Source organism: Callospermophilus lateralis, unplaced genomic scaffold (assembly GCF_048772815.1).
Source record: "Callospermophilus lateralis isolate mCalLat2 unplaced genomic scaffold, mCalLat2.hap1 Scaffold_183, whole genome shotgun sequence".
Lineage (NCBI taxonomy): Eukaryota > Metazoa > Chordata > Mammalia > Rodentia > Sciuridae > Callospermophilus > Callospermophilus lateralis.
Genome location: NW_027512861.1, coordinates 1810498 through 1832500, shown reverse-complemented (window position 1 = coordinate 1832500; position 22003 = coordinate 1810498). Strand labels below are relative to the sequence as shown.

The following is a 22003-nucleotide window of genomic DNA, read 5'->3' as shown; positions in this document are numbered from 1 at the left end:
TGTCTCTCTAGACTGACTGATGTGAGGCACTCCCCAGGGAGTCAGGATAATGTTTGGGTGGGGGTTTCCTGTCTTTTGCTTCATTAAAGATTCCACTTCTTTCAATATTACAGACTTTCAGATGAGAATTCCAGGAGACTTAGAGTCTTAGGTTGTCATAATTGCAAACAGTGGGACTCGAGGCCAGAGACCGCTGACTCCAGTATTCAGCAGTGTTGTGCCTCCTTGGTGCTCTTGGGCCCCCAGGAACTCTGGCCAAGTTGTTATTCTTTTGGGAGGAAAAGGGCAGATCCCAAAACAGAATTTCAGTTTTGAGATTGATGTATACAAACTAATTAAAGTTAGAACTTTTTCTGGGGCTCAGAGAGATTCAGAAATTATATGGAAAAGTCTAAGCCACCAGAGGCAGAAGATAGTTCAGGCTGACCCCTAGCAAAAACTTTACTCTAACAGTGTTCTTCACATTAGAATAAAACATAGAGGGATTTGTAAGATCCTTCTTGAAAATTAGGCCTAACCAAGATGTTCTAGGTTCAGCTCCATCCAACAAAATGGGATATATCTTTTGGTGACTTCCTAAATTCTCTTGTAATTCAGTATTTAATTCTTCTCAAAACCCAAAAGGCCATAATTTAGAAATAATAGGGCAGGATCCTTTCATGTTTTGGGGCTGCACTCAGGCCTAAAGAAATGGGTTTTCAAGAAGACAAAGATGAGTTGGAGGAAGGTCCTTGACCATTTTGGACAATCATGGCCTGTTTTTAAGATCATAAGGAAAGTCGTAACACCCAGAAAAAACAAACCTAAATGGATAGTAAGTAAGAAAAAAAATGTGAGCAGTAGTTGTTTGGGGATGGTGAATTGTGGGAAATTTTCTTCCTTTTGCTTATATTAATTTTTCTAAAGTTTGTATGCAGAAACATTTTGAGAGCAATGTGGCTCTCCCTGCAAATTTTATTTTATTTTTAATAGTCTTTAGTTATAGATGGACACAATACCTTTATTTTTTTATCTTTATGTGGTTCTGAGGATCAAATCCAGTGCCTTACCCATGCTAGGCGAGTGCTCCACCATGGAGCCACAACCTCAGGCCTCCCTGCAAATTCTCACCAAAATTTAGTGTAAAATTATGAATCCAAAACATAGTAGGAAGAGGGTATGATTCTGTGGCCTACTTGATAAGACATTTTCCTGTGCATGTTGGCTAAAATCAGTTATGGTATAGCAGAACAAATAATGTTGGCATAACTTCAAGGAATATAAATATATTCCATTTTTGGAATTATAATATTTAACATTAAGTGGTAAGTGCTCTGCCCTGTATTACACACTCTTTTTCTGAGGAGAGGACAATTAAGTCAACAAAATATGCCAGGTGGACCCAACTGGGCTTTTAGTCTTACCTGCTTCTGCAATGATACCCCATCAGTGCTAAAACTGCTCAGTATTAAAAAGCCTTTTCTTTCTCATATTTTAGTACAGCTTCCCAGATCTAATACCCAGGAAAAATCCATTTATGAAAACTGTGGTGAAGCCACTTAAAAAGAATTCACAGCCCCTGGGGCAACGACCACCTTCAGCAAGGTGAATGAGTCCCTCAGTTGATGATAAGTAAAATCTCCTTAAGTATATTTCAGATTACTTTTAGGCATCAGATATATCTGAATATTACAAAGAATTAGTTTATATTCAAAGTTCCAGTTTCAAGGGTATTAATCGTTGTAAACTAACATTTATGGCTAAATGATGTTTTGTATATAAAATATGTATAAACGTCCCAATATAGAGAAATTTGAGTAGTTGTTTTGGAGATTATAGGTACACTATAGATGTCTAATCATGTAAAAGGCTAGACTTCTTTAGAATTTAACTAAAGGCAGGAGCCAAGTTAAATTTATTAATTTGTTAGAGTTTAGTAAATATTACTTGAAGTAAGAAGCCAGAATATTACATACAGATTTTTTTCCATTTTTTACAACATGCTTAGATTTATTTTTCTTACAATAATATCTAGAGATTTTAGTTTTAGCTAGCTCCCTGAGTAAACTCATGATGGGATGATTGGTTCTACATTTAGTGATGGTTGTTTATATTGTTTTACCTTATTTTGCCTTTTCATCTAGCTCTCAGCTCTTAGTTATAAAATTATAAATTCTCAATAGGAGTTAATTACAAACTGTTTCATTAAAAGTTTGCTATCACAAATATGATTAAAATGTAAGAGTGTAAATTTTTTTGAAACAGAAATACAAGCACTATAAAGAATTCGTGATCTCCAGCAAAAGGACTTGAGCATATGGAATGGATGGTGATCATCATCTGTTCTTAATTGCCTGCATTATTATTTTTTAGTTGTCAATGGACCTTTATTATATTTATTTATGTGTGGTGCTGAGAATCGAACCAGTGCCTCACATATGCCGGGCAAGTGCTCTACCACTGAGATATGACCCCAGCCCACCTGCATTAATTTTTTAAATCACCATTAGACATTTTATTTATGAACTAATTACAATTGTGGTCTAAATTATTTTATAAATTTTTAAAAACTTAAAACTGCAAAATCACATTGTTCCAACATTATTATTATTCATTTAAAAAAATTATACCTAAGATGACATTTAGGAAGAAAAGAGCAATTTCATCTCTATACAATTAAACCAGTTTCAATTAAAATTTAATAAACATTAAAATTTTTAGGATTCTTGTGAATATTTTGCATGACCAGTATTATTTTAATCTTTTAACATCTTATGAGGTGGGTACTCCTGCAATTATAATTTAAAAGAGGAGGAAGTAAGACTTGGAAAAGTTCAGTGACTTCCTCAAAGTCATTCAGAAAAGTTAAATGAGTTGCTCAAGGTGCTACTTCTATTTCTGACCTACCTGTAGTTACAATTTGTATAACTTCTCAGCACTGCTTGTATTTCAACATTTAAACATTTCTTCTCAGTCAGTATTGATTTTAAATCTGCTTCATGACCCAGTTTAAATAAGTTTCAAACAATTCTGTCCTTAGTTATCTACATCAGGGGCTATCAACTTCTCTTACACACAGTAAAAATACTGTGGCCTTTGAAAAAATACAAATTCTTGGATCTCCAGATTATTTGAAATCCACAGGCATGCAGCCTGGGCATGGGGATGAGTTATCTAGGGGAGTCTAGCTTGCATCTAGGGTTGAGAATCACTCCAGAACACTTCAAATCATCTCATCACCTTCTTGCACCTATGTCATGTGATTAAAGTATTTTCATGATTTGTATGCTGTAAACAAACACAGATCACTGTGCTAACTCTTTGTGCCAATGACACATGTATAAAGGAGTAAATAAGGTATCAGGTTGAACTGTATGATTGAATTTCAAGCAATGATCATGTACCTCATTTTATTAAATGTAATTTAATCCACAATAAAGCCTTCTGCTTCTAATGCCTGTATCAGTTAAGAAATATGGGCCTATTTATGTTCTCTATCTCTAGGGTAATTTGTTATTTGAAGCAAAGACAATCTTTGGGTCTACCACAATTTAAAGAAAACAGATCTCTAGGGCCAAAGTCACATTTTCTAGCGTTGCCTATGAGTTACTTGGATGAACCACACAATTTGCATTTATAATTTCATTTACTTTAAAACTAAATCGAGCAACAGAACAAATCCTCCCAAACCAATTTCCAGATCTGTAAGAAGTCGGCCTGCTTACCGAAGTATGCTTACCTGAGCAAAAGGAGTCACAATCAAGTCATCTCCATGTCTGAAAAATAAACCAAATTCCATGTTAGAAGTCATCAACAACTCTACGACTAGTTTTAATCAATATTCCATGCTAAGTTCAAATGTTAAGTTTCATAAATCCCCATAGAGAATTACAATAATTTCATCCTTATTCTTCAGCACATGTTCTTCTCAGGCACTGGATTGAAAATGCATCCTCTTGGATTTTGAACCATTATCCAGCTACCTAGGTGAAAAGAGTGACTCCATCATCCATCAATGTCACTGTTGCCTTTGGGGGCTAACAGGGTACACTATGGTGGAAACAATTCCAGTGCTGGGGCCTGGGCTTTACTCTTGTCTCTTAGTATAATTATTAGTCAGGGGTGCTGTGGAAGGAAGCAGCAGCCTCTGTAGCTTTTGTGAGAGGACCCTGGCCCAAGTATTTGAAGATGATTAGCGTTTCGTGTTCTGCATCATCCTCTGGAAGTGTTGGACAAGCCAGGAACTATAGATGACATGGAACTGCATCATATACTAATAAAAACCCCGTGAAACTTTTCAACTGACTCATGTCTCAGCCACCATAGTTACAGGGGAATGTTACCCCATGTGTGCTGTTGCTACAGCAACCTCAGCCACACCAGGCCTGCAATATAGAAGCAAGGTGTCAGCATGACGTGACTTGGAGGGATAGAGAAAGTCAAGAAAAGTTGTGCAATGTTCTACTTAGAAGAAAGTGAGAAACTTGGGCCTGCAATTCTTTCTTGGTATTTCCTAGCATAAATAGTTCAACAGCAGCATGTCCCTATCTTCATGGGCTACTTCTTGATCTAGAGAGCCAAAGCTTTTGAATCAAGTGTAAGCAGTTATTCTGCACAGAAAGCTTCCTGAACATTACTTTCACTGAAAATAGTGCAACTGACCTGTCTATTTGCTCATTCACAATCTGAAAATAACCCGAGTGACCTAAAACAATGCTTACGAAACGTGGTACAGCATAAAGAGCACGGGGAGAATGTTCGCCATGATCACCAATAACAAAGAGACTAATTGCTGTGGTCACCATCAAATTATACAGAGCTCTTGAAAGTCAAAATGTGGAAAAATAGGAGAAAAAGACGGAAAAGCACTTCAAAAGAGGCATGTGTCATTTTCCTTTCCATTGGTTCCAGAACCACATTTTCAAGGGACATCTGTTATTTTTTTATTAATAGAATCCTACATGCTATGAAGTTTGGACATCAAGTTTTACCATAATTTTATAGAGGAAGCAATGGAGGTTCAAAGAGATCAGAAGGTCTAGAAGCAAATAAATGGTAGCTCCAGGATGTCAGTCCAAAAAGGTCTTCTGAAGCCAAATCCAGGAAGGCTCTTTCCTAGAAGAATGGCCCAGAGTGAAGTGGGCCGGTGTACTGAAGCAGTAAGAAAGGCAGTGTCCCAGAGGCAGCTGGCAAGAGGAGACAAAGCCAAAGAGGCAGAGGAATCATCTGAGTGAGGAAGAATATGACACATTCGAGGAGCTACAATGCATAGCTGAGCGATTCTAGTAAATGCATTGCAGGGTAGGAAATGCAAGAAGAGTGGCAGGTGGTGAGCCAGGCTGCAGATCACTGAGCCCTTGTACATGTAAGAAAAGCCTGGGATTTTACTTTCTGATGGGAGTGAGAGTTGGGAATTCTGACCCCGCCATGTTCTCGGTATATATACTGTGCAAGTTATTAAACTTCTCTTTCTCTTGGTCTCTTCATCTGTAAAATGGAGATGATAGTCCATACATAATGTTATTTGAGGATTAAGTGACCGATGTTCAGGTATTCAGAATGTGTTTAGCTTAAAATTCGATAAATTTAGTAGTCTATAATTAGTAATAATAATTATTATTTATATTCCAATGGCTTTTGCTTTCTTATGCAGTTAGGAAATTTAAAAGACTCAGAAAACTGATACTTAGTTAAGAACTTTAAAGCCATTATGACAGATTTATAAGGGACTGAGAGTTTTGAAGGGGCAAAACTGAAAGTAGAGTAGGCAGTGTCAAGAGAGGACCTGAGTCAAATCAATGGTTACTGAGAGAGGAAAAGTGACAACATTATGGGCTTTGTAAAAGAACTTTAAAGAAAATTTGAAACATACAAAACTAAGGGGAATGCTGTTATGTACAATGTCACTAACTATCACACAATAATGCGGGGTAAGTGGTATATTCCCATCTTACAGATGAGAAAAACTGAGGCTCAACCTGGTTAAAAAACTAAACACAAAAGTCACACAGGTAAGAATACACAGCCACATTTGCTCTGTCCCTGCCCCTTATGATTTCACTAGCTCACTCCTATAGGACAGATTAAAAATAAGGACCAACAAAAGGTACGAAAAATAGGAAAATAGTCAGAACAGTTATCTAGTAAACAAAAAAGTGAAAACTACAAGGCAAAACTCAAAACGATGTTCAGGGTTGGACAACTGCATTTCTTCATTGGTTTATCATTCTGACCTTGCTCTCTGAGGGTTGATGACAGGCACAATTTAGGGTTGCAATTCCGCCTATGTACTCACTTTGAAATAGTAACTTAACTCTTACAGAGCAACTGAGAAATACTTGAAGATGCTCCAAATTTTTCCGAAAGCATGAGTATGAGATCCAGAGCTAAGCATTTAACCATTTGACATATACAAACACACACACACACACACACACACACACACACACACACACATATCCATTCAAAGCCAATTGTTTTTATAAGTAGTGAACAAGATAATAAATTTAGTGTGTATTAGTTTTTCTTTGTTAGAAGTTCAAAAGGCAAAGACTATTTCAACAGATTTACATACATTCAAGACACTTCAGTGGTTTCTATAAGAAAAAGTGTTATTTAAAAAGCATGATTCTGGGCTGGGATTTTGGCTCAGCAGTAGAGCATTCGCCTTGCACATGGAGGCCCTGAGTTCACTCCTCAACACCACATAAAAATAAATAAATAAAATAAAGGTATAAAAAAATAAAAAGCATGATACCATGACAGGAAATATATTACACAATGAGAAAATTACATGTGAAGTGTCTCCTTGATTTGGCAATTGAAGAGCTTTCAATTTGCTTCAACACGTGGCCATACTGAAGGCAGTTCAGATACCCAGAACAAAAATAATATGAAATCCAGACATTGTCCCAAGCTACAGTCTTTTCTTTCATTTTATTCTTTATAATTTCCTGACCATAAAGTTAATTTTCTAAGAGTTAAGTCATATGGATCAAGGCACATCATCATTCTTAAATTAATCCATGGTAATAAGTCCTTTAGTTTGGAAGTGCATCACAGTGGATTTGAACTAGTCAAAAGGATTGCATGTTTGTTAAAACACTTAATTCTTTCTTTTATTCAATTTCATTCTGAAACTTTGTAAAAGGTACATTTAGAATATACAATATTTAACATAATTTATCCAACTTTCTTTCTTTTCCTGTCAAAGTATAAAGAAAGACAGTTGTAATTTTAGTGGAGATGTGTCATTTTTAAAAATTGCCCAGAAATTCTTTCTGCCAAATATTTCAAGTTTGTCTCATTTTAGTAATAATAAATGAGATTCCCAGCATTTCAGTGGCAGACATCTTCTATAAAGGATATTTTATCCATTTCTTTTCAAAAGTATGTAAGGCTTAATTTGTCTTTGGATATATACCTAATATATAATTTAAAAATTTTTCTGTCTTCAACTCAACATGAAAATAACCTTTTCCAGACTATTTTCAAATATAATGATGTAGGTAATATATGTTTTTATTTGTGGATAGAAGAAAATAAATATAATATAAAATGTATCATTTAATTGTACTGAACTTTGCATATATAATTAAAAGAGATTTGGGACTTAAGATTAACAGAAGATTAATTTTGTTACATATGATTGGCTTAAAGTACATGTGAGTTTATGGTTTTTTTTTTTTTTTTTTTTGAGACAGCTATGTTATCCAGGCTGGTCTCAAACTCCTGGGCTCAAGCAATCCTCCTGAGCAGCTGTGACTACAGTGTGCACCACCAGACACAAAACAAAACAAAATGAACAAAAAGCCCTTGAAAGAAAGTGATTCTGCAATTGGCACTTGAACGACTTTCTCAACGAGGAAGTTTTTTAAAATACTGAAAAGAGTTAGGAGGGTGTATAATATCATGCAATCAATTGGGGTTTTCTGAGATGGGAAAAGACAGAGCCTCTAACAAATTAAGAAGTTTAACTCATAGTTAGTAGTGCCTGGAGACTTGAAATTGTAACTACTGGTGTCATAAAATTGAGGGAGAATTATTCAATATCACCTTTTCTTTAAGTAAAAAAAAATCAACAAGCTTAAATCATCTGAGATCTATTTTAAAGGGAAGCTAATTTTAGCTTTCAGATAAAGTTCTTTTCAGAACTGCATGAGACACAGGTGGGATTAGATTGAGGGCTGATAGTACTCAGGAGAAAGCTACTTTTTGACATTTTATATATATACATATATATGTACACACACACACACACACACACACACACACACGTGTGCGCGCATGTGGAGACCAAGAAGATTGGGACTCAGGTAATAGTTACAGCGAAGGTCAAGTGCAGAGACTTCCAGAACAGATATGATAAGTCACTGGAGTTCACTGTGGAGGCAGTGTCACAATGGCCTTTAGTGTTGTGATGTGGAAGGATGTGCCACATGCTTCATCACTGAGCTGGCTGCCATGGGTAGGCTTGCCTACACCTGCCCCACCTCTGCTCTCAAAGAGAGGCCTTGCTAGGTCCTGACTCAGGGCTACCAGAGGCAGAGGCTCAACTGTTGACTCTTGTTTTCAAAACAGGAATGACAAGAGTTAAAAACTCCCATTCTTTATGTCTTTGCCATCCTTTCCCTATTTCTTGTTCTTTCCATAACAAGAAGTTAGAAACACAGACAAGAAGCTGAAACAGAGAGAGAGAAAGAGAAAAGCCAGGTGGGAGGTGACTTCCTGTAATTCCAGTGACTTGGGAAGCTGAGGCAGGAGGATTGCAAGTTTGAGGCCAGCCTCAACAAATTAGAAAGGTCCTAAGCAATATAGTATAAACCTTGTCTCAGAAAAAAAAAGGACTGGGAATCTGCTCAGTAGTTAAACCAATGGGTTCAATTCATGAGAGAGAGAGAGAGAGAGAGAGAGAGAGAGAGAGAGAGATATCTAAAAGCAAACCTTCATATGGAAGCCTTGTTGAGATCCATAAACTATTCAAGTATAGTATTAAATATAGAAAAGTACACTGCCATCACAAAACAATAAGTTTAACTAAAACCAGCACCTGGAATTTTATATATGTATATATATATATATATATATATATATATATATATATATATATATATATATATCTTTGAAATATATATATATATAAATCTATTTCAAATTGTGAAACTCAGGGACACCTTTCTTCTTTTGGCTTCAGCACTAGGAGCCTTTATAATATCTTATTTTTTATTTCTTAAAACAATTTCACCATTCTGCTTTTAAGAATTCAGAGTATAAATATTCAATAAAAGTATAAATAGTAGTGGTAATAATTATAAAAATTAGTTATCATAAACAACAGTGATAGCTAATATCTATTGAGTTTTTACTATATGCAAAACATGTTACAATGATAATCTATTAATTTTTTTTTCATAGGTGACAAGACAGAGGCCTAAGAAAGAAACAAAATCACATGTCTATGAAGTTATAGGGCCAGGATCCAAATCTGTGTCATGTGACTTTGGGGCCAGGATCCAAATCTGTGTCATGTGCTATGTAATTCTCCAGCTAGAACACATTTATCAATGCCTAAACCTCATCCAAAACAATGCTTAATCTTTAATATATCTTTTGTGTGTCATGAGACAATATCAAAAGACAACAAATAGAAGGATTATACATGAATGCAAAAAATAATATCAAAATAACAAAATCAAGCTAATCAAACAACATATTATCAATGACTAATAAAGCAAAACAAGCTTAGTCTACCTAATGATTTTCATGTCCTACAACCCTAAAATAAAATAATAATTTTTTTTTCCATCCAGGTATAAAGTTTTGGCTGATAATCCAATAACATATGTGCATAATTGGGGTATGATAAGAACAAATTAGTCATATGTAACAAAGACCTTTGAGGATAGTGTACAGATAACAAAACATTCTAATGTAAATATCTACAAGTAAATTTATATATGCATATTTTGTATATATGTGTATATGTAATCCTAAGGAAATTTTCTTTTAAAAGAAAATTCTTTTAAAACTTTTAATTCTTTGCTTTCTGTAATTCAAATGATGGGGAAAAGTACCATTGGGAGGAAAACAAATTGATATAACCACTATGGAAAACAGTAAGAGATTCCTCAAAAAAAACTTAGAATGAAACCACCATTTGACCCAGCTACCCCATTCCTCAGTTTATACCCAAAAGACTTAAAATCAGCATAGTACAGTAATGCAGCCACATCAATGTTGATAGCGGCTCAATTCACAATAGCTAAACTATGGAACCAAACTAGGTGTCCTTCAATAGATGAATGGGAAAAGAAAATGGGATATATATATATCCAGGAACAGAAAGTCAAATAAGGTATTATTGTATATATGTATATATTTTTTCAATGGAATATTACTCAGCTTTAAAAAAAGAATGAAATTATGGCATTTGCCAGTAAATGGATAGAGTTGGAGAATATGGTAAGGAAAATAAGCCAATCCCTCCAAAACAAAACACATATTCTCTAATATGTGGATGTTAATTGACAATAAGGGGGCAGAGCACTAGAGAATAGAGTTACCTTAGATTAGCAGACGGAAGTGAAAGGGGAGAAGGGAGGGGAGATGGGGAAAGGAAGGACAGTAGAACGAAACAGACATTATTGCTTTATGCATATATGTGACTACATGACCAATGTGATTCTACCCATGTACTTTCAGAAAAATGAGAAATTATATCCCATCTATATATATCATATCAAAGTGGACAAATGTATTCTACTGTCATGTATAACTTATTAAAAAATAAAAAAATTAAAAACAAAACAAAAAACACTTTCATCTTTACTAGCCTTAAGAGAATTTACTATATCATTTTGCCTATTTTAATCAATGAGAAAACCCTTCAGAGAGCACCTGTAAACATTACATTCTAATTGATATTTTACTGGATTAAAAATATCAGTTTAGGGGCTGGGGCTGTAGCTCAGTGGCAGAGCACTTGCCTAGCATGTGTGAGGTACTGGGTTCGATCCTCAGCATCACATAAGAATAAATAAAATAAAGGCATTCTGTCCATCTACAACTACAATTTTTTTTAAATCACTTTAGAAAATACTATAATCTTAGATGTTTAGAATTCTAAATTTCTTTCTTCTTCTTTTTTCCTTTTGGTACCAGGAATTGAACCTAAAGGGACATAAACACTGATCCACAGCCCATATCCCCAACCCTTTTTATTTTGAAGCAAGTTCTTGCTAATTTTTTTAGTTGCTGACAAGGGCTTTCAACTCATGATCCTCCTTCCTCAGCCTCCCAAGCCACTGGGATTACAGGTATGTGCCACTGTGCCCAGCTAATCTTGTAACCACCTGCTTAAAATTTATTAACATTTTAATAATTAACAAATCACTTAATAGTGAGAAAGCAAATAACCCATTAAAAAATGAACACAAGAACTGAGTAAACATTTCTTAGAATAAGACATACCAATGGCCAAATAAATATATGAAAAGGTGCTTAACATAAGTAATCATCAGGGAAATGCAGATTTAAATCAAAATGAGCTATCATGTCTCACCCATGAATTAGTTTTAATCAAAAAAGCCAAAGATAAAAAATGTTGACAAAGATGTGGAACAAAACATTGTACAGTGTTGGTGGGAATGTGAATTCGTGTGGCAATTCTGGAAGGTACCATGGAGGTTCACCAAAATTAAAAATAGGACCATCGTATGATTCATTTCTGGGTTTATAAGCCAAGAAAATGAAATCAATGTGTCAAAAAGTATCTGGACTACTGTTTTATTAGAGCAGTATTCACAATGGCCAATACAAAATCAGTCTAAGTGTCAACCAACAGATGAGTGGACAAAGAAAATGTGGTCTCTATACACAATGAAATAGCACTCTCCCTTAAGAAGGAAAGAAATTGTGCCAGTTTGAAAACAATGATGCAGAAATGAGCCTAAAGTACATTATGCTTAGTTAAATAAGCCAGGAACAGAAAGTCAAATAAGGTGTTATTGCACATATAATGTTGATCTATTAAAAAAAAAAAAAGAAGTCTTGGAGAGAGTAGAATGTTGGTTACCAGAAGCTGGAAAATGGGGTTGGAAGGTGTTGGTTGAAGGGTACAAATATAGAGTTAGGAGGAATTTATTTAAGACATTTATAAGGTAGGCTATAATTAAGAATAATGCCAAGCATATTTGTAAATTGATGAGAATAGATTTTAGACATTCTCATCACAGAAAGTATAAGTGAATTGATGGACATATTATGAGCTTGATTTAATAATTCCATAATGTATAAAATATTAAAACATTATATTCTACATCACACATACACACACACACACACACACACACACCACACATACAGACACATATTATTTGTCAATTAAAAACTAAAACAACAACAGCAACAGATTAAGACCTAGAACTGATCATTGATCAAAAAAGTTCTTAAAACAAAGATCCATAATTTTTGACTCAAGCATGCTCATCCCTGTTAAGATTATGCACTGATGATATAGCAAATGGAATTAGAGGTATTATGCATCATAAGCAAAAAATTCTCTCATCTGCAATGGAATCTCTTTATGTGCTACAAGAAAAAAAAACTTAAAAGAAAATACATGAGGCCAATAAATGACTTCCAATTTGTTAAGTCATATGACAGTACAAAAGATAATCTGTGTTTAAAATTATCTATCAAAAATTTTCTGATTTGAGTAATTTAAAAAGTGCTTAACACATGCTTGTAAACATGTTCATTAAGTACATTGAATTATTTTCTTTGATAAAAACCAGTGCAATAAGGCCTGGGGTTGTGGCTTAGTGGTGGAGCGCTTGCCTAACCTGTGTAAGGCACTGGGCTGGATTCTCAGCACCACATATAAACAAACAAAGAAAACAAAATAGTGTAATAGGGGTATTTTCCAGGAGTGCTGATGTCACAAATGACCATCAACTGTTTTCAGTACTAGGCTGAGTCTTATTTCCACAGAGTGGAAGAAGGAAGGTGGAAAGGGTTGAGTTCACAGAGAAGGACTTTCACCTCACTTGTGTTCTAGGAACAGGCTCTTATTTCACTGTTGATCTTATTTGACAGGCCCATTTCTAATGTCAGAGGCCCTGCCCTCTTGATTCTTCTCCAGCACGGGTTCCTAGGAGGAAGATTTATGGGAGTGCATGCAACTGTTTTAAAGGACAGTATGTGCTAGATTTTAGCAGATTAAAAGGAATGGTCTGATCAAATAGAGCAGAGAGCATCATGTTTGATACAAACCTACTATGAATCAGGCATGGATCTCCACTAATGGGCAATATCTAATTTCAAGGATTCTGCATTACGGGGTACTCATATTCCAACACCAAGGCAAGGAACCGGGCTCTGAGAACTTAAGTAACTCATCACAGTCATGCCATTGGCAAGTGGTAGGGGTCAGTAGTTTCCAAATGCCATTCTGAGATCTGGGACTTACCTAACAAAATGTTCATTGGTTCTTTTCAAAGTGAGATTAAATATGGGCCATGAAGTGAATTGTTAAAAAAGCCAAACACACTTCTTTGGAAAATACTTTTATTATGAGATTATGCATTTTCTTTTTTATTGAAGTGAAAATGCCTTTTTAAAAAATGATGGTGTGTATCAGTGGGAATTTTCTTGTTAGTATCCTTTGTCTGACAAAGTACAAATTTAGCAACCCTAAGTCAGTATTCCAGGTTTTTTGTTTGTTTGTTTGTTTGTTTGTTTTTGACATTTTAATAGATCATGGAAATATGTAGTATAACTACATTTAACTCAGGCTTTAAAATACTGCTTTGTTTTGACCATGATACCTTCTGGGTGCTCATGTGGATTTAGTCTATTCTGAAGCCCCACAGATATAAATATTTCTAGACTCCAGGAATGTTCTGCCAATACTTTATGGGCCACTGTTTTCTTCTTAAACCAATCTATGCTTTGTCTGTCCAAAAAAATCAGCACTTTAATTTTATCCTGTGGCACTTAAAACCTATCCATTCAAAATGTCAAAACATTCCGATCTCCTTTTTGTGATATTTTTAAAACACAAGAATAAAAATTAAAAATATGTATTCAGGGTTTTTTTTTCTTAATTTTTATATTGTTGGTACTGAGAACTGACCTCAAGGCTCCTCCATTGAGTTATATGCCCAATCCTTTTTATTTTTATTTTCAGACAGGGTCTTGCTAAGTTGCTGACACTGGCCTCAAACTTTTGATTCTCCTGCCTCAGCCCCCTAAGTAGTTGGATTGATAGTTCTGTGTTACTATGCTTAGCTGGTATTTTTATTTTCTCAGTTCAAAAATTTTAAAAAAATGTTTAAAATGTATTTTACCATTCATGGAACTCCTGGAATGTTTGATTCTCTACTGGGGATAGAAACTAGGGCCTGGGCAAGAGAGGCAAGCACTCTACCACTAAGCTTATTCCACTTCTATTTTTTATTTTTTGATTCACAATAAAATGACCTTAGTGACTGAATAAAGAATAGTTTTGCAGAATAATAGTAATAAAAAAGAGTAAAAGGAAAAAAGATGGTTGATATTAAGCAGGTACCTGGTAGCCAATGATCTTAGAATACTGTGTCAGTAGACTTCTTGAGATCTAGGAGCTGGTGGTAGCCTGCGCATCAGCACTCCACAATGACAATGACAACAGTGGCCACTGGCAGGAATGAAGAAAAAGAGCAGGCTACTTTGATTATTATCAAATAATAAAAGATTTTGGCTACCTGGGATCCTAACAGAATTAAGAACAGGATATACTCTTTACTCTAGAACTTGTCAAAAAATTCATGACTTTTAACATGTTTTTTTTTCTTTTTTAACAAAATTTCTCTTCACACAGAGATTTTGTTTAGTTCCAGTCCTAAGGACATGAAACAACAACCTGATGCAGAGGTTCTCCAACTTTCTTAGTCCATGGCATCCTTAACAACTCAGTAATTTTTTTATAACACTCCATTGGCCCAAACAAATAACAGTCAGGATTATTAAGTAGTTCAGTCCAAACAATTAAATGAGGTGTTATCTCAACAATGTAGCACCTATTGAGCACTATGCATCTTATCACTTTGAAATGAGATTGGGTTCTGCCTTTCTCATATCTGGTTCCACATCTATTTTTGCTCAGTACCTGCTTTTTATCTAGCAACCATTGAAAATACAGTTTTGTAAACATATGAGGTAACAGAAAGGAATGTCATGATCTAAACTGACATTATTTGCTTTCTAGGTGATTGATGGATGTTTCTGTTTCCCTTGAATATTTCAAATATCCCTTTTGCCTTTGTGAGTTCCCTCTGGTTACCCCAGAGAATATTTAGGAAACCCTTTATTCCTACCCACCTCAGTTGGGAAGACTCAGGAACTGGGGAAAGATGATTTACCCATGATACCATTTTGTATTTATTTAATGAAAAATGGCTTTCAAGTGGCAAATCAGTTTGCTTTTGAAATGTTTATTCATATAATAAGATAAAAAACTAGCTAGGACTGTTAGAAGAAACTTTTTACATACATCTAGTAAGACTAACCATGTCTTCTTATTTTTAGTTTTGGAGATACCCTAGTAGGATCAATGAAAAATCATGTAAACTGTCAATATGAATTGACAATAGGCTGTCCTTCTGCCTTTTGCAAGTTCAAGACTAGCAGCACCCTTCTTTTCAGTAGCCCAGGTAGTGGGAATGAAGGACTGGAACCTAAAATCTGTACTTGAAACTGGGGATCGTGGGGCACCTTTTAACTGCTAAGGACAGGGTGGCATTCTGAGATATGGCAGGGGATAGTGCCCATTAGGTAAGAGCATGCCCACATGGGGCAGTGCACAGTGAGGTCTGGAGATTTATAGGTATATAGGGACAAGTTAGCTAGACTACCAAGTGTGCCCAGTTTTTTTGGTATACTAAGTCCACTCACCTCCTTCTTAGCACCCCTTCCACATTCACCTCACCCCATATTCTGTGTGTAGGTAAAGCACGTAAGCATGAGTCAAGGGCCCTCTGGGTCACCTTTGCATTCTGTGTGTTAGTGTTTATTCAGCAGGTGATAGGGATAAGGATCAGTTACTCAGGTGAATCGATTTATTTTTTTACTTATTTGACAAGCAGCTGATATTCAATAAAGTATTTGCTTTATGACTAAATGCTATTTGTCTTAGCACTGTTAATTATCCTTTAATCCTCACAATCTATCATATCTTCACATGTTTTCACATACAGAAACACTATATTATTGGATGATGGGCAACAATAGAGGTAACTGTTATTTGAAAGATAGTTTTAAAAATATTTTGAAGAAATTTATGAGAAAAAAACACATAATTATCTGTTTACTCTAAAATTTCCATCATGTTTCTTCATAACATCACTGAGGCAAGTTTTTTTAAATCTATTTTCTGCTGTTATAAAATCATTTTGAAACTATTAAGAGTAGTTCAAATTTGCTTTTTATATATTATTTTTTTTACTCAGGTTAATACTTAAGATTTTCTCCTTATTTTATTAAAAATTAAGTTGCTACTGTGTCATCTGCATTTAACAAACTGTGTGGTAGTCTGAGAGTAGAAGCTCCCAGGAACTTCTCTTCCACTTTAAACAAGTGATTCCTTAAGATCCTAAATCTAACAGACTTGTATATGTTTGCTGAGTGGGTTGCATTTTTGTCTTATAACCTCTCTGACTACTTTGAGCTTGACCAAAATTTCACAGCACTAAGTGGTTCATTTGGCCAAATTAATTTGGTTTTTATATAGTAGTTCACAGCACTTTGTTCCCAATGGTAGTATCAAAATATATTCTTTTAGAACTGATAATAATATGTATTGTGTTCTTAAGCAAGATTAAAATCACTGGACTTTGGATCTCTTGCCTGCAAGTGGCATAATAATGCCCCCATTGAAAGAACTGTGAGTACCTCAGATGATACAGCTGGTATGAAAATATCTGGGAAAGCTAAGGAAAGAACATGAAATGTGAGTTATGATTATCATTACTAATATTATTGGCCTTTTCTCTCCACATGCCTCAACTGTTTTGTAGAATTGTTTATAGAAGACAAAGTCACAAAATCCAGTCTACTGGGAAGTGATTATTTTCCTCCTCACTCTTTCAATAAATTAAACAATTACATTCCAAATTACTGAACATTTAAAGGTTTCCTAAAGCATTTCATTCAAATACATAATCACAAACTTCCCCTGGTACTGTTTGTGCCTGAAATTTCTCAGGAATTTTCTCAGTAGAAAGCTCAACTAGGCTAATAAATATAAAATCATCAAGCACAGTTGAATTATGGTTGTTGGACAATCTTCACAGAATTCCGAATGAGATAAGGTAAGGAAACAAGCTTACATATAGCTACAGGAGAGTCCAGTAAAGAGAAGGCCTATCCTTTATGTGTAGATGACCTGGGATGTATCAGATTTATACTGAATTGGTAATTATTTATTCTCCTTCTCTTTCTTCCCACAGAAACTCCATATCCTTGGTAGAAAGAATGTGCTCTGTGTGTCAGTGAGTGTTAAAGGAAAATCTTATATGTAAATATACAAAGGGAATGGGAAAACTGAGCACATTCAAGATGTTATTTTTCTGTAATACAGAATTGCATCATGGCCTGATTAAACCAGTCACTCCTACAATGAGGCTAGGCTAATAAAGAAACTCTTGTATTGGTCCAGTATAAGACCAGGTCATCCCTTTCAGTGGGCTTTGAAAATAAAGGTCCTATTTAAATATGAAATGTTATAGGCCTTTTATAAAATGTGTGTATATACTTAATCCTTATTTACTTGGAAAAGAACACATAACTACATAAAGTCCACTAATTCACTGTGAGTTTTTTCCAAAATTGTCTTGCATTTGATAAAGTTAGATTAGATGGCTTCCATTCAAAATCATTATTGTGATCTATGGGGATGTTCAGTGTTCCTCTGGTCATCTTAATTCTGTTATTCTTTTTGATCTTCATGGTGATTTTCTTATGTGTTCCTTATCCCTCTCTTCTTTGGTTTTTAATGGTTATACCTTCTATGATTGCAGAAGTAGAGATCATTAGCCATTAATTCTCTAAACATTCTACTCATTCATCTCTAGATTTATGTTTTCCCCTTTCACTTGGTTCTTTTTTTGTTCTTCCTAAAGAATACAGTTCTTGTCTCTATTACTTTTCCAGAGATAATCTCTTTACTTGAACTCAGAATCATATTTTTTCAGCAATGACAACTCCACTTTTTAACCTCTTTTTTCCTTGAATTTTAATCTCATTTTCATTTATCTCAAGTGTCCCAAATTAAAAAAAAACAAGAAACAGTTCCCCTTAAAATTAATTATTCCTCAAGCAATCTTATTGTCTCCCTCATTAACCTTCTCAAAAGATACATGTACTTGCTCAGATCTCAACTTTCAGTTCACTCCTCAACATAGTGGGTTTTTAATTCCATTACCTGACTAAGAATGCTTCACTCAACTAATATCCAAAGACCTAGTAATCAGAGGTCGTAACTGGTTCTTCTAAGTTCTCTTGGTCCTGTGGACTACTATTTCTGCTCTTTGTCCTTGGGCCTAATGGTTGTCTCGTTCCCCTATCTTCATCCCATAAAGGCCAAATCTATTACTTATTACCTGCCATCATGTTGTCTACTCTCTGTTCTTTGTTCCTCACATCAACATCATCATTTTACTCATTCAGGGTAAAAACTTTAGCAATCCCTTTGATTCTCCTTCCCCAGGTGGCTACTCCCCAACACACACACACACACACACACACACACACACACACACACATGCACAAACTTCTATAAACCTTGTCCCTCTTGCATCTGGTCCAATCTCTTTTCTCCACTGCCATTTCCTTGATCTAGGTCTTCATCAAATTTACTCTGCTTTGTTTCTATGAATTGTGACACAAATCACTTCCCTGTGACTACTTTACTGTGCCAAGATTCCACAATAGAGTGATTGGAATGCATGGAAACAAGAATATAATCAGGGCAAACCTGAGCTAAGAACCTCCTTGGCTCTTGGCTCTCCATATACTGCATTTGAATCTTTCTCTCTTACCACATTTTGCTCCCTACACCAAGCAGACTGTCACTCCTTAATTTAGTCATTTTCCATGCCTCATATTTTGCAAATATTGTTCCCTGTCTGTTGTTTTCTGCACTGTTCCCTTGGGCATAAAATCCCCCTTCTCTTTTCCATGCTTTTGTAGTGATTTGTAAATACCTCAAGGATGCTATGCTCCAATTTTATAACAATGAACTAAAATTCCAGACCTCCACTCCCCACTCCAGAATAGGAACTTTAAATATGCCAGAAGTCTCAAGAAGTGTTTTCATTATTGGTAAATGAATAGACAGTTATCCTGAATTTCAAACCTATGAAAGTGGGATAAGAATAGCACAGAGATAGGGCCAATGAGAAAAGAAAGTTGTTTGGAAATAAAGAGTGAACAACAATAATGCAAATGCTAAAAACTAATAACTAAAAGTAAACACCAATGATAACTGGAGGTTATAATGAAGAGTAGAACACAACTTAATTTCTAGAATTTCACTTAGACCACCTGTAATACTTGGATGATCTATTAGGATACCAAGAATAACACAGGCCCTTAGGGGTCTCATAGAGTCTAATTCCTATAAGATAAATTATAACCCATTAGGAGTTTTTGAGATTATGTTTTGAGAAGATGGTGAGTGTACCTGGACAGAAATCGAGATCCAGAAGAGGAAAGTGGAGATCAGTCCTATACATAGAGTAAGCTACCAAATATGACAATGCAGAATGTAGCACATAAATAGTACATAAAAACAAGAATGGAATGTGCTACAAAAATGAACTGAAAATAGTATAAGATCTGCAGTTTATAGTATTTTCCATTGTGTGCCACGTCTTCAGTGATATTCGAGTCTGTCTAATGTTTTATGGGCTTTCCTCTAGTGATTCATCTTTAAAAATTGGTTTAATTTAAGCCACATCTCCAAAACATCTCTAAAGTGATCTGACAAACCAGTGTGAGCCTTTATATATACATCACTTGAGATTCATTCACAGGGATTTTCTGATTTTAAAGTCTTTCAAAATATTAGAAAGTACTCATTGTGGCAGGGCAGCTAAAACCAAGGTCCTACATAAATATAAAGCTGATGTTTAAATGTAAGTGTGTATTAAAAATGCAATTCTCACTTTTCCCAATGTTTTTCTGGGAAAATAAATGTGTCTTATCAAGAATGACAGAGTACTCAACTTGAATCTACCATTCATTTTCAGTTTGCATGATTTTACTCATACTCAACTTGAATCTACCATTCATTTTCAGTTTGCATGATTTTACTCATTTTCCTGTTTTAGAGAAGAGTGATGCAGTTGAACAAACTCTTTGATATTATTACATCATCAACTGTGGAAATAAATTGGGTTGATTTCTTCATTTCTGCCCCTTCCTGTACTCACATATCACTGGCAATGGAGGAGTTCCGGGACATAGTCTTTGGAGAGAGGTCATAATCGCTGTCGGATCGATACAGGAAGGACTCCCAGCGTTGACTGTGGACAAAATTTGCTTGGAGAATTAGCCCAGACCCTGGGCTGGTCATGGGATCCAAGGGACTCCGTCCCGCAGATGTGCCATTGTCCACATCAAAACTGTGAATGAAAGAAAAGGAATTATGTCGTGGTAAACACTAACATGTTGATATTTTACCAAAACATTTGGCTTTAATTTAGGAATTTAGCATGGGAAAATTTATAGTTGCTTTCTGCTTGTGAAAAAAGATAACGTTAAAATAAATAAAAGTAAATATAAATAAGAAACGTGCACACACACACACACACAAACACACCCCTACACACCCCCACTGGCTTCACATTCTGATTTTCTAACTTCAGATCAGACACAAAAGACAGATCATTCTAAACTCAGTTTCAGCTAAAAAGAAACAATTATTTAAAAACAGCTCTTCTATTGCAGAATCAGAATTATTTGTTGAAAAGAACAAATACATAGAAATTTACTAAACGTTTGAGTTCAACTCAACAAGTGCCAGTTATAGTCCGATTATCATTATTCCTCCAAACCTGAGCTTCTTTCCCTACCCAATATACATATCCAGCCACTAATTTCCATTATATCCCCTATGCTTCCATTCCTGATTTATTACAGGCATTTTAAATCCAGTATTCAACTCTCACCTACATTATTATAAGAGCGTTTCTCTTGGTCTCCTGAACCCATCTTCCAATCTGTACCAAGTGTGACTCTTCTTAAAATGCAAATCTGACCACACCCTTCTTTTGTTTAAAACCATTCAGTAATTCACTATTACCTTTAAGTTGAAGCCCAAACTTCTTTACTAGACTACAAGTCTTCACTGTTTGCTCTCAGTTGCAATTACTTATCTTTACAACCTCAACTGGCAACCCTCCGTGTCAAGTGTATTCTGCACTCATTGGAGCAGCATATCCTAGGCCAGGCTAGCCCTGCCTGGCATCTGCTTTTTCCTGCCTAACGGTTGCTCCTCCTTAAGGACTCAGACTTTATCCTAAGCTTGATGTCTCAGAAATTCATGAGATGCTCTTCTCTATGATCTCAAGACACTTCTCCATTCGTAATGACAGAATTTACAGTGAATTGAGTATGTTTACCATCTGATCTCCATTCCTAGACGGTGAGCTTTCTGAAGATGGAGACTCAGAATATTCTTAGAGCTTCACAAGGCATTGTTAGGTAGAGGTGAGTCGGGTGAAATGACAATGACAAGTGTAACTAAAAAGCCCAGGGAGCATTTTCTGAAAGGATAGAAACCTGGACATAGAGACTTGGTATGTCAAAATCTCCCCCAGCCTTAACAAATGACACCTTTTTAGGAAAAAGCAAGAGCTTCTGGACCATGTCATCATTATCTCTTGGAGCCATGTCTCCAGTCCCCTCTCTTATCACCGAAACTATGTCACAACCTCCACTCACCCTGATAGCCAAAGCAGCAAGACACTAAAAGTAAACTTGG

General features: G+C 35.4%; 1 pseudogene; it reads right to left on the bottom strand.

Moving 5' to 3' along the window:
• LOC143640340 (3',5'-cyclic-AMP phosphodiesterase 4D-like) overlaps positions 1 to 21655 on the bottom strand; it is an 81660-nt pseudogene extending 60005 nt beyond the window's left edge.
• Positions 21656 to 22003: the final 348 nt, after the last annotated feature.